Here is a 17,108-nt window from a genome sequence, read left to right on the forward strand (position 1 = left end):
AGGCCAGGCACAGTGGCTTATGCCTGTAATCTCAGCACTTTGGGAGGCAAAGGCCGGCAGATCACCTGAAGTCAGGAGTTTGAGACCAGCCTGGCCAACATGACAAAACCCCATCTCTACTAAAAATAAAAAAATAAAAAAAAATTAGCTAGGCGTGGTGGTCCCAGCTACTCGTGAGGCTGAGGCAGGAGAATCGCTTGAACTCAGGAGGTGGAGGTTGCAGTGAGCTGAGATCATGCCACTGCACTCCAGCCTGGGTGACAGAGTAAGACTCTGTCTCCATAAGTAAATAAGTAAAATTGAAAAAAAATACGGAAACAAATAAGAGTCCTGCTCTCAGTGCATTTCATGAGAAAGATAACATGCTTTGCCAGAAGGACATACCTTGCCACTTAGTAACTCTCCTAGCCCAGGCACGATGGCTCACACCTTTAATTCTAACTCTTTGGGAGTCCAAGGCAGGAGGATTGCTTGAGGCCAGGAGTTTGAGACCAGCCTGGGCAACACAGTGAGACCTTGTCTCTACAAAAAATAAAAAAACTTAGCTGGTCGTGGTGGTGTGTGCCCATAGCCGAAGCTGTTCAGGAGATTGAGATGAGAGGATCGCTTGAGCCCAGGAGTTTGAGGTTATAGGAGCTGTTATCACCACTGCACTCTAAGTAGCGATGTTCGACACCACTTACACTGTCATCAGCCTTGGTGATAGAGTAAGACTGTGTCAAACAAAAAACTCTCCTAATGAGAAGTATATTCTGGAATAACTAGCCCATTTTCTTCTAAAGCACTGGCTACTACACCAAGGAATATTACATTTTACATTTAAACCAGTACACACATACATATCCTCTTGGTTGACTTTAGGTGGTCTAATGTATATACTGATAATGCACCCACATTTATTAGCCACTTGAAGAGAGTTTTTTTTTTTTTAATCTTTTTGTACCTTCCATGGGCTTTATTGTGTTTTATCTTCATTCAGTGAACATAGTTTCTGCATATTCTTTATGTTTTATAAATTTTATGTGGAATTGTCATAAATCCCTTGGTATAAAAGCTTGAAAATAAGCATACTTATGAAAGGACTATACATAAAATTAAATATTTGGTATTTTTATTTGATCTGAAAAATATCCTCTAGGAATTTCACAAAACAAATCTAATTACTCACTTTAGGGGAAGAGTATATTGTAAATATTCATAACTTTATTAAAATTATGTTGCCCTGATTAGGTTATAAAAAAAATTTGGCAACTTAATTTTTGTTATTTGTAACTAAAATACAGTAAAAATCTTACTAGCAAACAATTTAAATACATTTATTAGTTAAATAATGTGTAAGAAAATAGTCCCTCAAACATTTGTTAGTATATCTTTTCTATTGTTAAAAATAAGGGGGAAAGACTTCCAAAGTTTCAATTGAACTCATTATCTTTAAAATGATTACTGTATATCTGAATAATACTCTGTAGTGAGAGTTATGGAACTTGGCTATTGTAAGCTGAAATTATTTCCTATTATTTATTATGATTAACTTTAGTTTATAAACTGACATTCCACAGAGATTAAAACTTGAGGAAATTTGAAACAAAAATAAACACATAAAAGATATTTAAAACAAACAACCCTGTGTTATGTACAGTGGAGTACATGCTGATTGAGAAAATCTTGAGAAATAAATCTCCTGAATAAAAAAAGTCATTTCTTCTAAAAAATTAATGTATTAGGTTGGTGCAAAAGTAATTGTGGTTTTTGCCATAATAGTATGAAATAACGTTGGTGTGCATCAAATAGCTCATAGACAGTGCTCCTTTAAAGTTTTCCGAATGGTCAGCCTCATGCCTGCTGCTGGAGATACAAGGATGAACAAGAGAATTTCTCCCTTCGTGAGCTTACAGTCTAGTGGAAGGCTGTCACAAAGATTAATAATACATCTGTCTAAGTAGCGAAGTTCGAAAAATACAAGGTGGGCCATTGATAAAATAAAGTACTTTGGAAAGTTCGCACTGGTTATGGCTGGTTGTGTCTGTGGAATGTGAATTCAAAACTGAGAGGCAGTGTGTTGAGCCACAGAACTCTCGGTTTGGAATCAGGAAGCTGGGATCTGCTGTGTGGGACTGTGGGCAGGTTGTTTCACCTCTGTTGGGCTCAGTTTTACATTTGCAGAAATGTGAATCATTTAGAAACTTGTTTTAGTCATGGAGGTTTTACTTTAAACGGTTGCAATTCAGTATGGCAATCTGGAGGTGCTCTGATGGTCCAGGTTCCGAGCAGAGCATGAAAACCTTTGGCTCATATGACTTCACGGGTCTGTTGTAGTACAGACATTTTATGAGTATGGAGAGAATAAATTTTATTTAGTGTTCTACTTCTACCAGGCATTGCCATTTAAGCCTTTTACTTCTAATTGTGGAATGAAACGCTTTGGTCCATCTTGAAGGAATTTCAGGCATTAAGCAAGCAAACAGGTGGGAGGACTTTGGGGAGAGCTCTGAAATTAATCTGTGCGTGCTTGTAAGGTTAATCCAGAAGACCTGAAGGTAAACCTGGTTTAGTCTCTGAACGTAGCTGGAGGATGGGGGAGGTTGGTTCAGAAAGGATGATCCGCTGTCTCCTCTGTGCCCAGACAGGTTTCTCCCTCCCAAGAGCCAGCTGCAGCTGTTGGCGACCTGTTCAGGGATCGTTTGGGGTGGAGGAGCATCTTGGGTTTGCACACATTTGTCCTCCAGACTTCCCTACCCCAGCGTGCGTCCATCAAGAGGGCTGCTCCATCTGCAAACAGCTTCGTCCTCACTCTGTCCCTCCCAGACCACAAGTTCAGTTTCCTGCCCTTTCCTTTGCTGTAGTATCTCCATTTTCTGCCTCCAAAACTCTGAATAAGAGTATTTTTTTGGAATATTTTCTACGGTTTGAGGTATTTTATGATTTTTCTTATCTAATGTACTTAAAGTTCTCTGTGCTTCTGGGGATGAAACTTCTAAGTTTCAGCTTTTTATTAGAATGTGTCAAAATCTTACTATTTTAGAATTCTTACTATGTTTAAAAAGCTTACTATTCTTATTGATGAATATGACAGTAATATAGCACGGAAATGGTTTATAAGCTTCAACACATGAATGAAAAATGAAGGAAACACTTGTTTAGTATAATGTAATAGCACTTTACAGTTTCATCCTCACAATAATCATACAAATGGGGCAGAATGAGTATTATTTACCAGATAGCAGATTAAAATCAAAGAGATTAGTTGAAAGTCAGCTCAATTCACACAGTAGTGAAAAATCCATAGGTTTTTAACTCTGTGTTCCATGTTGTCTTTAGTATATTAAATTGCCTCTTTGAAGAGTATAATTATAAGGTGATATTAATCTCTTGCAATCTTGTTCACATACATAGTCAAATTTTATCAAATTCTCAAATAGAATCACAATGGACTAAAAAGAAAATATAAAGAAAGTAAAACTGGGAGCTAATATTTATTGAAGACCTAGTGTGTGTCTTTATATTCGTTAATTACCTCCTCCATTCAGTCAGGAATTTATTATCTAATGACCTGTGTCAGTGGTGACCGTTAAGCCATTCTCGTAATGAGATAGCCACCTTCTCCCTATTCTCAGGTGTTTATGACAACACACCTAAGCACAATCACCCAGGGCGTTAGCCATCCCTTTGCTTTTTATCCACATGATACCTGCTCTCCAAAAGCAGACCCAGCCAGAAATGTGTGTTGAAATAGAAAACAAGAGGTCAAAACAAAACACCTAGCCAATGATGAATTCTGAAACTTTTCTCTAAATGCTTCATGTGTGTTTATTGTAAATGTTTATAAAAGGTAAAAATATTTCCAAGACAAATAACATCCCTGTGAAAAAATCTCTTCTTGGAGTACCAGGAAAGATTACATTTAAACTCAACCTTGAAATATTATACTCTTAGGAGTGGAGAAGAGTGAACAGATCTAATAGGGGTAGAATTGACAGGTTTTGGTAATTCACCTGATGAGCTAGGGAAGGGTATTCCAGCTACTTCCAATAACCACCCACCTTCACGATCATGTGAGGGCCCATGGAGTGGCATATGTTTCCTTCTAGGTACATTTCTAACTTAAGGGCGTTTTCAAGTGGATACATCATTAGTGAGGAATAGAGCGTTCAAACAATATTAGTCGTGGGCCAAAAGAACTGGCGTGGTTTAGGAGGCTTTCCTTTGTTATTTGACGAATGGGATCTGTCTGGAGTTGAGTTTATAGTCACTGGTTTTTAAATAATTACCATGATGGCAAATTTTTACTAATTCTATCACAGGCTGACAGCTTGCATCTATTTTTGAAAGTTAGCAAGAACTCTTTCTGAAGCATGAATAGTACCAATTGTCCTGAATTTTCTAATCCTGAAGAGCAATCTGGTTTTGTCATCTCTCTCCATTTTCTGTAACTCATTCTTCATTGAATGAATTTTCTGCTTGTAAGTTTTCACTTCCTCTGTTGCTGATAGCTTCTGTTTTTTTCTCTTCCCATTCATGTTCTTGAACCAGTTTCTTTTGCAGAGTCATGTTTTTCTGCTGATAGAATTTACTGAGAATTTCTGTTGTAAAGATCTGGCCAAGTTTAGTGAATGAGAGCCATGTTCCAGGTTCTGTATGTGTTCATACAGCTCATGCCTGGTTGACAATTCATCACTCAGTTTGGAATGGAAAGGGCCACTATGTTTTGTGACAATTGTTAACATCAGTTTTGTCTGATTTTTCTTTTCTGATTTTCTGTCTTCTCACTCTGTTCTGCCAGCTATCCATTGCCAAATTCATCTCATCCATTTCATTTTTATTATTCTTTCTGTCTTTAAATTCGGAAGCAAGATCAAATTATCTTATCTGCATAGTAGACTTCTTCAAACATCAAATTATTCTCTTTGTAAGTAAGATCTTTATCTAGGCTTTTCTGAGAGTTTTGTATAATTTATTAGTTCACCGAGGTCAGTATAATGCTCCCTGCAGTTTTCTGATTCTGATAATAATTATAATCTGCTTTTCTTAAATCCAACATTTTCTTTGTAAATTTATTAGAGTTTAGATTCCATCTTCTCATAACTTAGTTTAAATTCATTTTCTCTGTCAAATATTATGACATTCTTTGTAAAACCCTACCATATTCAACAGATGTGTGTCTTGCCAAGTGCCATTTGAGTTTGCTTGCATCCTGTTCTTCAATTCTCAGTATGACCAGCAGATTTTCCACAGCATTTGATTCATTTCTTTAAACTTTCTGATTGAATATTTAATCCAGATATGTTCAGAAATATTCATATTTTGGTTTTTGATTTCCTCAAAAGATGTGAGTGCTTCTTTAGTCATTTTTTTCATAATCTTCTGTCTGTTAAATAAAATAAAAATTTATTCAAGTTATTTCTTAAACATTTGTGCAATCTATTGTTTTTATTTGATGAAATCCACTGTTGAAAGACAGTCTTCAGGGAGAAAATGGCAAATAAGCTACTTCCCAATAAATAAGTAATAATTAGAGGCCTCTAAGACATGTACAAATCAGGGCTGGGCCTTTCTGGCACCATTGTTGTAGGTGAGACAATGGTCAGTCAAAGTACTTTCCATTATGATTTCCCTCTGGTATTTCCTAACATTTTTTTTTAATCTTTGAATATTCCTAAGTTTCTCCTTCCACATGGTTAGGGTGAATTATTTTTACATGCCACTTGAAATATAAGTTCAATCATAGGACTACTATACTCAGTTTTGGAAAATTCTCATCTGTCATCTCTTCCACAATGGCTTCTAATGGTCCTACCATGTGAACCACAGACATTATAAGTATATAGTAGTTGCTAGAGAGTTCTTAGTTTAAGTGATGTTGTACTAGAAAAAATATAATTCTTAGTCTTAAGGAAGTTTTATATATCACATTATGTCTGTATGTATATGTGTGTGTGTGTGTGTGTATGTACGTGTGTTTGAACAGATGTATTAACTTTATGTTTTCGTACATTTTAGGGTTCTCTGGGCTCGTTTACTGATTTATATGATTCTTCTCCTGTTCCCAATCTGGCCAAGATACCTTGAATATGATGAAAACATCCCTTTATTCTAGAATATAGAAAGAAATCTGAAATTTCTATTGACGGTTTTGGACTTTGCTACAAAGCTTATTCTCCTAATATTTTCAATAGGTTTTATTGCTTAATTGTTTCTTAACCTCTTACAAAATACAGATGGTCATACTTATTCTGCATAAGGGACTGGGAGGAAACTAACTGCCCCACTGATGTTTTTGTTTCTCATGATAGTGTTTCCATGTGGGAGCCGGTAGCTCAGGATCACATTGAAAGTCGCCTGGATACTAAGGCCTGTGCTGCTTGTGTCTTGAACTTTCTAAAGTTTGGAAGTCATCAGTCCTACTTAGCAGCTCATTCTTTAAAATCAGGCAGTTCTGTATTTTCCTTGGCCTTTTTCTCCTGGCAAATATTATAAGACCTCAATTCTCATTGTGGGCTAATTATTCTCTTCTATTTGCCTGAACCATAATTCAGTGCAAGGCTACTCCTGCCCAAGGAAATGAGGACAGAAATTATATAATTGAGAATAATGGCTTGAAAGCCATGAATGTCTAGAATCTTGTGCAAAGTCTGATACATACTAGCTTGGTGGTCTTTACCAGTAACTCACCGAAAAAAAAAAAAAAAACAAGTTTTTTTCTCTGCTTTTAAAATGGGATCATCATAAAGGCTAACTATTTATTGAATGACAATAATGAACTTGCCCTCGTAGAAAAATCAGGCCTATAATTACTACCTAAACACCGTCCTATTAAAAAGGTTGTGATTTTATTCAGGTGGTTGTTGATCGGTGAAATTCCAATATATTCACATTTAATGAAATATAAATATTTGTAAGGATTATTTTCCATTACTAATATATACATTTAACTAACTGCTAACTACGCATTTTCAGAAAATTATGATGGACCTGACTGAAAAGAAACTATAAATCATTTGGACTTAGTACTTCTAAATTATTAATTAGTACTTTAATTATTCATATACTGAAAAGAAATATTTCTTAGAAACATAAAACTCAACTACCAATTTTCTTAGCAAACCCTTTCTTTATTGATGATATTAAAGCAGGATGAATAAAAATTCCGAGTCCTTAGTTTTCTTAAGTAACACTAGATGATCATGTATCTAGAGTAGCTTTTATAATTAAATGAACCTTAAGAGTTTTGCTGAAACACTGAAGACAATACTGACCTTTACACATATCTGATCCCTTTCTTGAAGTCGGTAGTTAAAAACAATGAGAAAAAATATATAAATCATTTACTAGCTATTTTGGAACCAGGAAAAAAAATTAAACTACACTAAAAAAATTATCCTTTGTATTTCAGGCCCTCCAGGGAAACGAGGTAAGAGAGGCCGAAGAGGAGAATCTGGTAAGTCTCTCTTTCAGCTGCTCTGTGTCACTCATGTTCTGGTTAAGTTCCGACATCTGTTCTTCCTAATTAATGATAATATTGTCTTGTTGGAGGTTATATGTGTGTGTTTAAATCTTTCTCTGCTAGACCTAGTTTTTATTTGTTTATTTATTATTTTTTAATCTTCTCCTTATTTCTATCAAACTGTAAAAAGGAGAAGTTTGCAAAGTATTTTTAATTGCAGTTTAGTAACAATTGGTACCCATTTGGGGCTTATTTACTCAGTCAAGTTAAGTCTGTCCTTTCTATGTACAATGGAGTGTTTCTCAGCTGCACACGGTGTGATAGCATCACCCACGTTTCCATCTATATAGGTAGGTGGTCAGTCAATGCAGGTCCTTTGCAAAAACATCTGCCTTGGGACACTAGGGCACATGTCTTAGAAAGCTGTGTTGTTATTTTATCCAATTGGCACAATTTTGTCATGCTTTTACTCTCATCGTTTTCAAACTTTGGGAATGTTTTATCCTTCTTGTACAACCATGGAATTTTAGTGATGACAGGAGCCTTAGTAATCAATCTAGAATTTTCATTTTGTAGTTGAGGAAATGGAGGCCCATAGCAGTCAGGTGATTTGGCCAAGGCAGAACTTGAAACAGAACCAATTGTCCTGATTCCTACTTCAGGACATTCTTGCTTTCAGGCCAAATCCCTATATGTAAAACAAATCCCCAATGTAAAACAGAAAAGTCAAGTAAAATTTCTTTTGAAACTGAGATGATCTGTATAAATGAGTTCACTTACTGTTTTTCTTTTTTTTTGGAAATGACCACATAAAGTCTTATCAGGCCATTAATTCTTCCATGCAAGATAAAGTAATTTAAGGTTGACTCTAGCATGCTATAAATTATTTTTCAGTATTTTATCTAAGTATATATCAATATTAAAAATAATCAATTACTAAGTATTGAAACAGAAACATTAACCTATCAAGAGCTGATAGCAGATTAATGTGTGGTTTTTTTTCTTGCCTCATTTCCTCTTCCATTTTAAGAAAGATGTAAAAGTAAAAAGCATTTGTGAAAATTTATTAATTTGAGCAGTGTAGTTGTTTATTTTAAAGAGTGTTGTCAAAAGCTACCTTTAAAGCTCATTGAATCTAAATAAATGGAAACTTGTATAGGTATTCCTTCATAAAGTGCAAAGTTTTCTAATAGAGGATACTTTATAAATTTGTTTTGAGGAAAAAGAAATGATAAAACATTAGTGGAATCAAATAATCATAGAAATGATCTTTGATCTTTGTCAAAAGAAAGAGGATTATGGGGAAAAAGTGAAAAATTTATGCTTATACAAAGTTTCATAGAAAATAAAAGCCAATTTCCAACTTCCTAGCTACTTAGAACTGGTATTTTAATTGAGCATAATGGTGTGTGAAATATTTAAAATTGTCTTAGACTTTGCCTGTTTTGATTGTTTTAAAGAAACTTAGATAAACGTGAGGACCTAGTCTTTTATATATTTACAATATAGTTGAATAAAAAATTCTAAGGACAAATAATAGGTACATTTCTCATTTGGCTGTTTTATCAAACTCAAGAAGTTATATATCAATTCTCTATAACTGGTCTATCATAAATTACCAAACATTCTCATAATTCATACTTATCTAAACTTTTATAAATTAGTCTTTACTTAAGATACATGAACATCACAGTAATTCATAGACAGGCTTCAGGGAATCTAAAAATTACTTGAAATTTTATGTAAAATTTTGTGTGCAATTGTAAATTTTTCTGAAATGGTCTCAAAGGCTCCATGGTCTAAAAGCGATTAACAATCAGTGAATTTTAAAAAACTTCCATGTCTATTATGTCATGCTGATGATTATGCTCATATCTTTTGTTTGATTTTAATATTTTGCATATTCACTAACTCCTCTCTCTCTCTTCTTCTCTCTCCACCTGCTCCCCCCATAGGTCCTCCTGTAAGTATGTTTGCTGCACTTTGGCTTGTTTGCATTTATCAGGATCATGTATGTTAAAACTTTGTTAAAACACCAAAATATAGTCTCTATGTGTATTAGAAAAATATTACTGACCTTTTAAGAGTATACTTAAAGTGGCCGGGCGTGGTGGCTCACGCCTATAATCCCAGCACTTTGGGAGGTTGAGGCGGGTGGATCATGAGGTCAAGAGATCGAGACCATCCTGGCTAACACAGTGAAACCCCATCTCTACTAAAAATACAAAAAATTAGCTGGGCGTATTGGTGGGCGCCTGTAGTCCCAGCTACTCGGGAGGCTGAGGCAGGAGAATGGCATGAACCCGGGAGGCGGAGCTTGCAGTGAGCCGAGATCGCACCACTGCATTCCAGCCTGGGCAAAAGAGAGAGACACCGTCTCAAAAAAAAAAAAGAATATACTTAAAGTTTGGAAAATTATTTTTTAGATACACAATTTTGTGATCATGTGGTATGTTAGAATGCAATATGTGTCCATTTAAATTTGTTTTAAATTTTTTATTTCCATAGGTTATTGGGGAACAGGTGGTATTTGGTTACATGTTCTTTAGCAGTGATTTGTGAGATTTTAGTGCACCCATCACCTGAGCAGTATACACTTCACCCTATTTGTGGTCGTTTATCCCTCACCCCCTTCCCACCTTTTCCCCCGAGTCCCCAAAGTCCATTGTGTCATTCTTATGCCTTTGCATCCTCATAGCTTAGCTCCCACTTATGAGTGAGAACATACGATGAAAAACATTTATTTTTGATATGATCACACACCAATACCCTCGTGGGATTTTTGGATAACTTATGAAGCTTCTGATTTTAAATCCTTTTCCTGGAATTCTGAGGTTTCTTTTGCAAGCAAATCTCCAAGCTATTTCACACTTCTTTTTTCATCTGTTTAAACTTGTATCTGAAATATTTGCATTTGCCAGTCTACCAAATGTAGATGGCAACATGATCATGGAAATGATACCCCCAGTGAGCTTGGACCAGTCCTCCCTCCTTAGGCAACACTCCCTTTGAAGTCTGTTGGAGTTTTGCCTGCATAAAGAACATGAGATGGAGTCCTTGGAGAGTTTCACTTTCTTTTTTCTTTCCTTGAGTAGGTCATAACTGCAGCATTCCAGTCTGCTTTGCACTCACAGGAACAGATTATCTTGTCAGCTCTGAGCTAGATGCGTTTTTGAGTAATATCCTGGATATCTGTGTCTGACCCCAGTGTTTATACTGTGCAGTGTGCATTTACGGTAGCAATGATCATTGGCCTTGAGATATTTTCTCATCCTGGATAGTCAGTTTGCTCCAAGGTTTGCAGACTCCACGTTGGCAACTTATCTAACAGGCCAGCATGGTCCAGGGACAGGGGCTTAGCATATACTTATTTACTTTATTCAGAGGAAACATTGGCTTCCAAATATCTTTTGCAGTCTTCCTGCCACGTTCAAGGATGGAACATTAATCATGTTAGAAATGACTTTGCTTCTGTAACTGACTTTCAGCTCTTGCTTAATGCTAGGCAGATGGCATGCTTTAGGTCTACAAGTCTTTACTTTTTGGCTTCATACTTAAGTCTCTTCATGTTAAGTAAGCAACAAACCACTACTACCCAGAGGAAACTCCTGAGGTTACGGCTGGAGTAGAGTGTTCAAGGCTTCTTTCTTTTTGGAATCCACATTAGCTATGCCAAGATTTAACTAAAATCTCATTTCTGCCTTATGAATTCTTCAGGATTCTAGTACTTCCTCTTTGATTCCTCGAAAATTCAAGCAACCCTATAGCTCTTGCTTTCTTGAGGCCATCTGTTAGTCCAAATTTTCTACCTAAAGATGTCAATTGTTTCTCCTTTTCTTATTATATATAAATAAGAGAGAATTAGCATTAAGCCCCTAGTGTAAGGCAAGCAATATTCTAGGTACTTTACATGTATAATTTCATTTTATTCTCACACCAACCCTCTGATGTTAACATTCCTATTGTTCAGTGAGGAAACTGAGGCTCATAGAGGTTAATTACCGAAGGTCACACAGCTAGAGGATTTGCAAAGTTGAAATTCAATTAGATATGTCTGATTTCAAATCGATTCAGTTTACCACTTTATTCCATTCCTTATGAATTATAGTTGTGTTATAACATGGATCATTGTTACATGGGTTTGTCAGGCCATGGGTCAAATCATATTCCTTGATTAAAATAATCACATATAATATAAAATTATGGCCGAAACTGCAAAATGGCTAATCTATAAAACAAGTATTGATACTGTCCCACCTTTACTACATTTTAAAGAAGTTATAATGTGTTTGGCAAACAGTATCAAATCCAAGAAATAAAGTATTATCATGAGTTTCCATACTGACTGGAAGATAATTCAAGTTGCTTATGTTTGATAAGATGATAAAACATTGATTGTACAAAAGAGAAAAAAAACATTGACTGTGCTATCTTTACTAATACAATAGAACCCTACCATAGTACTCAGGACCAAATATCATGGGCTTCCTTGTGGGTAAAATACATTATGATGAAATCTTCTCGAGCCTCCAATTCCTAAATCTCCATGTATAATATCTAAAAAGTATCTGCCTTCTGTCAAATTTTGCTTTAGAGTAGGTGGCTTTATAACAAATTTCTGGCATATTTTTTATATCTGAGTAAATATTAATGAACAATGGGATTATTACAGTTAGATAAATTTATCAGCAATATGTTTATTTAGAGGCAATACCCAATTACTGACAATTTTAATTTCTAGGGACTATTCCTATTTTTACATCACCTTAATTTTATGTACAGTTAACCCTTGAACAATGTGGGGGTGAGAGGCACCAACCCTCTGCTCAGTGAGAAATCCACAGATAACTTTTGACTCCCCAAGAACTTTACTACCAATAACCTACTGTTGACAGAAAACCTTACCGATAACACAAATGGTTAATTAATATACATTTTATATGTTGTATGTATTACACACTGCATTCTTACAATAAGCTAGAGAAAAGATGTTATTTAGAAAATCACAGTGAAGAGAAAATACATTTACTATTCATTAAGTAGAAGTGGATCATCACAAAAGTCTTCATCCTCACTGTGTTCACATTGAATAGTCTGAGGAGGAGAAGGACAAAAAGGGGTTGGTCTTGTTATCGGCAGAGGAGGAGGAAAACTGGCATATAAGTGGACCAATGTGGTTCAAACCCATGCTGTTTAAGGTCAACTGTATATATTTTCCTTTCACTTCTTTTGCCTGAACTAAAATCTTACAGTTTCTGTAATTTTATTTTTTAGAGAAATGTATTGTCCTACTTTGTATCTTTTAAAACATTATTCAACTATCTCCACAAGAGAGCTATCGAGGCATATATTGTCATCTTAATCACAGTTGCCCTCGCCTCCATTCTGCACTCTAAATACAAAGCACAAAATTGGTCTGAGGAGTTAATCTTGCTTCTGGTGAGCAATCCTTGGCACAGAACCTACATCAAGTAAATTTCTCAAACTTCCTACTGGCCCGTAGTTCCCATGGTGCTGTGGCTTCATGTGTACAGACAGATTAGAAAGTGTAACCTGGGGTCTTGACGTGTTTTTTGCTGTCATTCACTTTCACTTCATTGTGAAATGTGCTCCAATAGTGCAAGAGACATTTGGACACTGAGTAAAACAAACTAACTAACTAATAAAAAATCAGATGGCCCAAGGGATAATGGCAGATCTCACTGTAAGATTAAAAGAAACAAAAAAGAAAAGCATTGATGATAAAATTTAATTTAGCAACCATATATTTGCAACTTTACTTAGAATGTTTTGGAAAACTTGGATATATTCCACTAGAATTATGTGTGGATATATAACTATGTGTTTCTTTTGTCAGTTTTTGTAGTCTTGTATATTGAGATCATTTATAATTTAAACTTGAAATACAACTGGAATTAGATCCCGTGTATCAATTTATTCTCTAGGAAGCTTTCAGCTTATTACTCAGCCTTATCTATTTTGAGATATATATATATATATATATTTATATACATACACACACACATACACTATCAGAGGAGTCTCTGCTAAAAATGGCTGCAACAGAGCAATTTTGTGATAATGCATATAATTTGTTTTTAAGTGAATATCAGATATTTTTTTCTATTTTCTTTCTCATAAAGGTAACACATATTAGAATATTGTTCTAATGGACTCTATGCGTGTGCTTTGAGCATCAAGCTCAGATATCACAACTGTATTTGCTAGAATGATTTGTCAGTCCATTGTATTATATGACTATCAAATAGTACCTTCTATTTTGGATCACTTAAAAATAAGTTTGCACTTTAATAGGAAGCAGAGAGTTTGATCAAAATTTACAAAGTGACTTTAGGGTTTTTAAATGGAGCAAATTTTACACATAATTTTGATCTTTTTCAGAGTCAATAGTGGATGCAGTCTCTCTGTCTCTTTGTCCCAAAAAGAAGTGTTATTCTAATATTCACAGGTCACAGAATCAAGCAAGTCCTGTAACTATAGCCAGAAAAGAGCCAGGAGACCTTTTTTTTTTTTAAACAGGCTGTTTTATTTGTATCAGTCTATCAAGCCCTATAATTATGCTTGACTGACAGAGATATGATGTTATTGTTGGTCGTGTAGAACCCTCTGAGGTGTGAAATACGACTCTGTTGTCAGCCTGCTCTGTCCTGTCCACCTTTAACAATTGTCAACTCGGTTTGAACCCTAGAATCTTGTTGACAGATGAATGAAGCAGACTTGGCCAAGTTAAGCTTACAATGCTATTTCTGCCAATGTGGTAGATGAATTAGGAAAAGAAATCTCAGTAGAACTTTTAGATGAAAACCTCTGATACATTTACTTCATATTGAAAAAATGATAAGATTTTTAAGTCAAATTATGTCTTTTCCTGATATACTAATAACTACAATTTATAGCAGCTACCTACCATGTGTCACTTTACATACCAGTTCTCAGACCACCCCGTGACCTAGAGAGTTACTGTACCTATTTTACAGAGGAGAAAGATGAGGATTGGACCAGTCAAATAGTTTGCCCAAGGGTGCACATCTAGCAGGAGACAGAACTGAAATATGAACCCAGGTCTGTCCCTTTTCAAAGTCCCCCATATTTCTATAAGATGTTTTTCAGGCAAGTAAGGTTTAAGTGATACCACCCTCTTTGTAAGCGTCTTCTTTGTTGTATCTTATCCTATCCTCATCGTGTATGGTTCATATTAAGCTGTTAGTTATTTATAGATCTTACATCTTATGCCTGCTTTTTTAAACTGCCAGTTACTCAAAACAAACTCATAAATCATCTAATTATCATTTAACAGAAGCAAATCATGTGGAGGTATGAGCTTTGCCTCTTGAGTTAAGAAAACTAGGTATAAAATTTTCTTGAAGTTTTTCAGCAAATATTCCTTTAATTACTCCTTTTTATATTCCTACTTAATTATTGTAATATTTAAAAATTTATATTTGGACTCAAAGTGTGTGCTTTTAAATGTGTAGTAACTGTATTTTTTCTATAGTAACAGGGTATTATGATTATTGATGGAGGGAACAAACCATTTATCTTGTAGGAGGCAGTATGAGTGTAAAATACCAGCATGGCTAGATCAATTCAGTCATTATAACAGTCACCATAACGAACCAAAGAAGCAAAAGCCCAGAGAATTAATTTGCACTGAAAGGCTGTTTGGGGGTAGAGTTTTAGTAGAATGATCTCAGGCTGTCACTTGTCAAATGAACAACTCAGTTTGTTCATTTTGAGACCCTGCACACTGATTTGTCTTCTAGGACAGAAAGCAGAAAAAGAAAAAGAATATGACTATGAATGTGTACATAGAATAGATTCTCTAGTGTCTTTTCATGTCTTCTGTATTGAGTGGTTTGGGCTTCCATGTTTGTAGAGGGCACTGTGTTCAGTGGCAATCTGTTTTAATGCTTCCTCTGCTATTGTTTCTGTAGATATAGTGCCAGGTTAAGCAGAAGTTTGGAATTCTGGAAGTGGCAACAATAAGGGGCAAAGAGCTGCAAATTGAGCTTAAATAAGGCTGTTAAAGTAAAAAAATTAAAAAAATTAAAATTTTAAAAAGGAACAAGGAAGAAGAAATAGACATACAAAAATATTGACAATTTTTTTTGCAACATTATTTTTTTCTTACGGTCTATTTCTGGATACTATCTGTTTTAGAATAACTTTAGCTGTTGTAACAGACGGACCTTAAGATGTTAGTGGCTTACTATAGTAAAAATTCATTTTTTATGCATAGTGATGGACAAGGCTCCTTGCAGGAGCCCAGACTGATGGAGACTCTGCCATCTTTAACATGTGTGTTCCAAGGCTATCTTGGGCATGGATGCCCAGCCATAGATAAGGAAAGAGTGGAGGGTCAGATGGAAGGATTTTTTTGACTATTATTGGAAGTTTAGAATTTTATGATTTATATCTCTTCTGACCACATTCCTTTGGCAAGAGTCAAGTCACATGTTCATACCTAACTGCAAGAGAGGGAGAGAAATGTAGCTGTGGGCTCAGAAGGAAAAGTAAACAAATTTGGTGAACAGCCAGTCTCCACTGCCCTACATCTCCACTGTCCTACTGGAAATAATTCCTGAAGAAATAAAAAGAACCAGAAATCATCAGAGAAACGTACATTGGTATATCACTTGGGAATAATGTGGTCTCAGTCTTGTAACATTTTAAAGAAGAACATTCATGAAAACTATTATCACTAGAAACCCAGAACAGAAAAAAAAATTAAAGGAAGAGGATTTTTAAAAAATGGGTGACATAAAAGTTAAAGGGTAGTCTGTAAAAAGAGAAAGGTATTAATGGCAGGTCATGAGACCCAGGCCTTCCAGATTACTTCATAATCTCATTGATAGTGAGGACTTTTTATCTTTCAGTATTTCTCAAATCTTTAAGCACCTGTATTCATTGTTACGGCCTTCTCTTTCCTTGTACTGTTTCTCTTGCCATGGAGTGGCTTAGATCAACAGGTTTGGGTCCAGGGTAACCTCCTCAACTAGGCACAACTCTGGTTATCTGTCTGGTTTCATATTCCCAATAGTTTCAGGATAAAGTTTAATTTTTAGCAATGCTTCTGTGAAAAAAGGTGACTAACACTTTTAGAGTCAGTTTCATGAGGCTTGAAGGGTGAGCCACTGCCATTCTTATGGTAGGAAACAGGATAACATTTTAAAAGTGAGAGTTTAGGACTGAATCCTTTCTCTCTCCAGGATACTTAATAGGTAAAATTGAATTTGCTTCTTTTCAAATTAAAAAATAAAAACCAAAACAGACAGTACAAGGCAGTCAAAATTTCTAAAAAGAAAATTCAAAAAGAATGCCTCGGTTTTAAAGTCTTTGCTATTAGTTGATGATTGGACACCTGTGTACCGTTCTAATGTCCAGTCTCCGAACAAATAGAGTGTCATGTCACTGCTTCCTGTTTGCTTTCTTATGACCAAATACTGAGTCATGTTGCTGAATTCCTAGGAATGTCTGCCTAATGCAGACCTGTAAATATCTTATGGGACTAATTAGGGAAGTAACTATATGACTCTTGCAGGTTTGTGAGGCAATAACTAGCTATATTCAAGAAAGCCACTTGAAAATAAAGTGCTGTTAAAAAGCAGCTTAGACACATTTTGAATGTTAATATTTTGAACAAGGT

The 17,108-nt window shown here is 35.4% G+C and overlaps 1 long non-coding RNA gene across 1 annotated transcript in view; it reads left to right on the forward strand.

Moving 5' to 3' along the window:
- The window catches only part of LOC131382112 (uncharacterized), a 165,188-nt gene extending 157,779 nt beyond the window's left edge, over nt 1–7,409 (forward strand). Inside the window, exon 3 of the long non-coding RNA XR_009211285.1 lies at nt 7,391–7,409. This is a non-coding gene — a long non-coding RNA (uncharacterized LOC131382112). The remainder of the gene's footprint in view (nt 1–7,390) is intronic.
- Nucleotides 7,410–17,108: the final 9,699 nt, after the last annotated feature.

Source organism: Hylobates moloch, unplaced genomic scaffold (genome assembly GCF_009828535.3).
Source record: "Hylobates moloch isolate HMO894 unplaced genomic scaffold, HMol_V3 SCAFFOLD_2, whole genome shotgun sequence".
In the NCBI taxonomy this organism is placed as follows: domain Eukaryota; kingdom Metazoa; phylum Chordata; class Mammalia; order Primates; family Hylobatidae; genus Hylobates; species Hylobates moloch.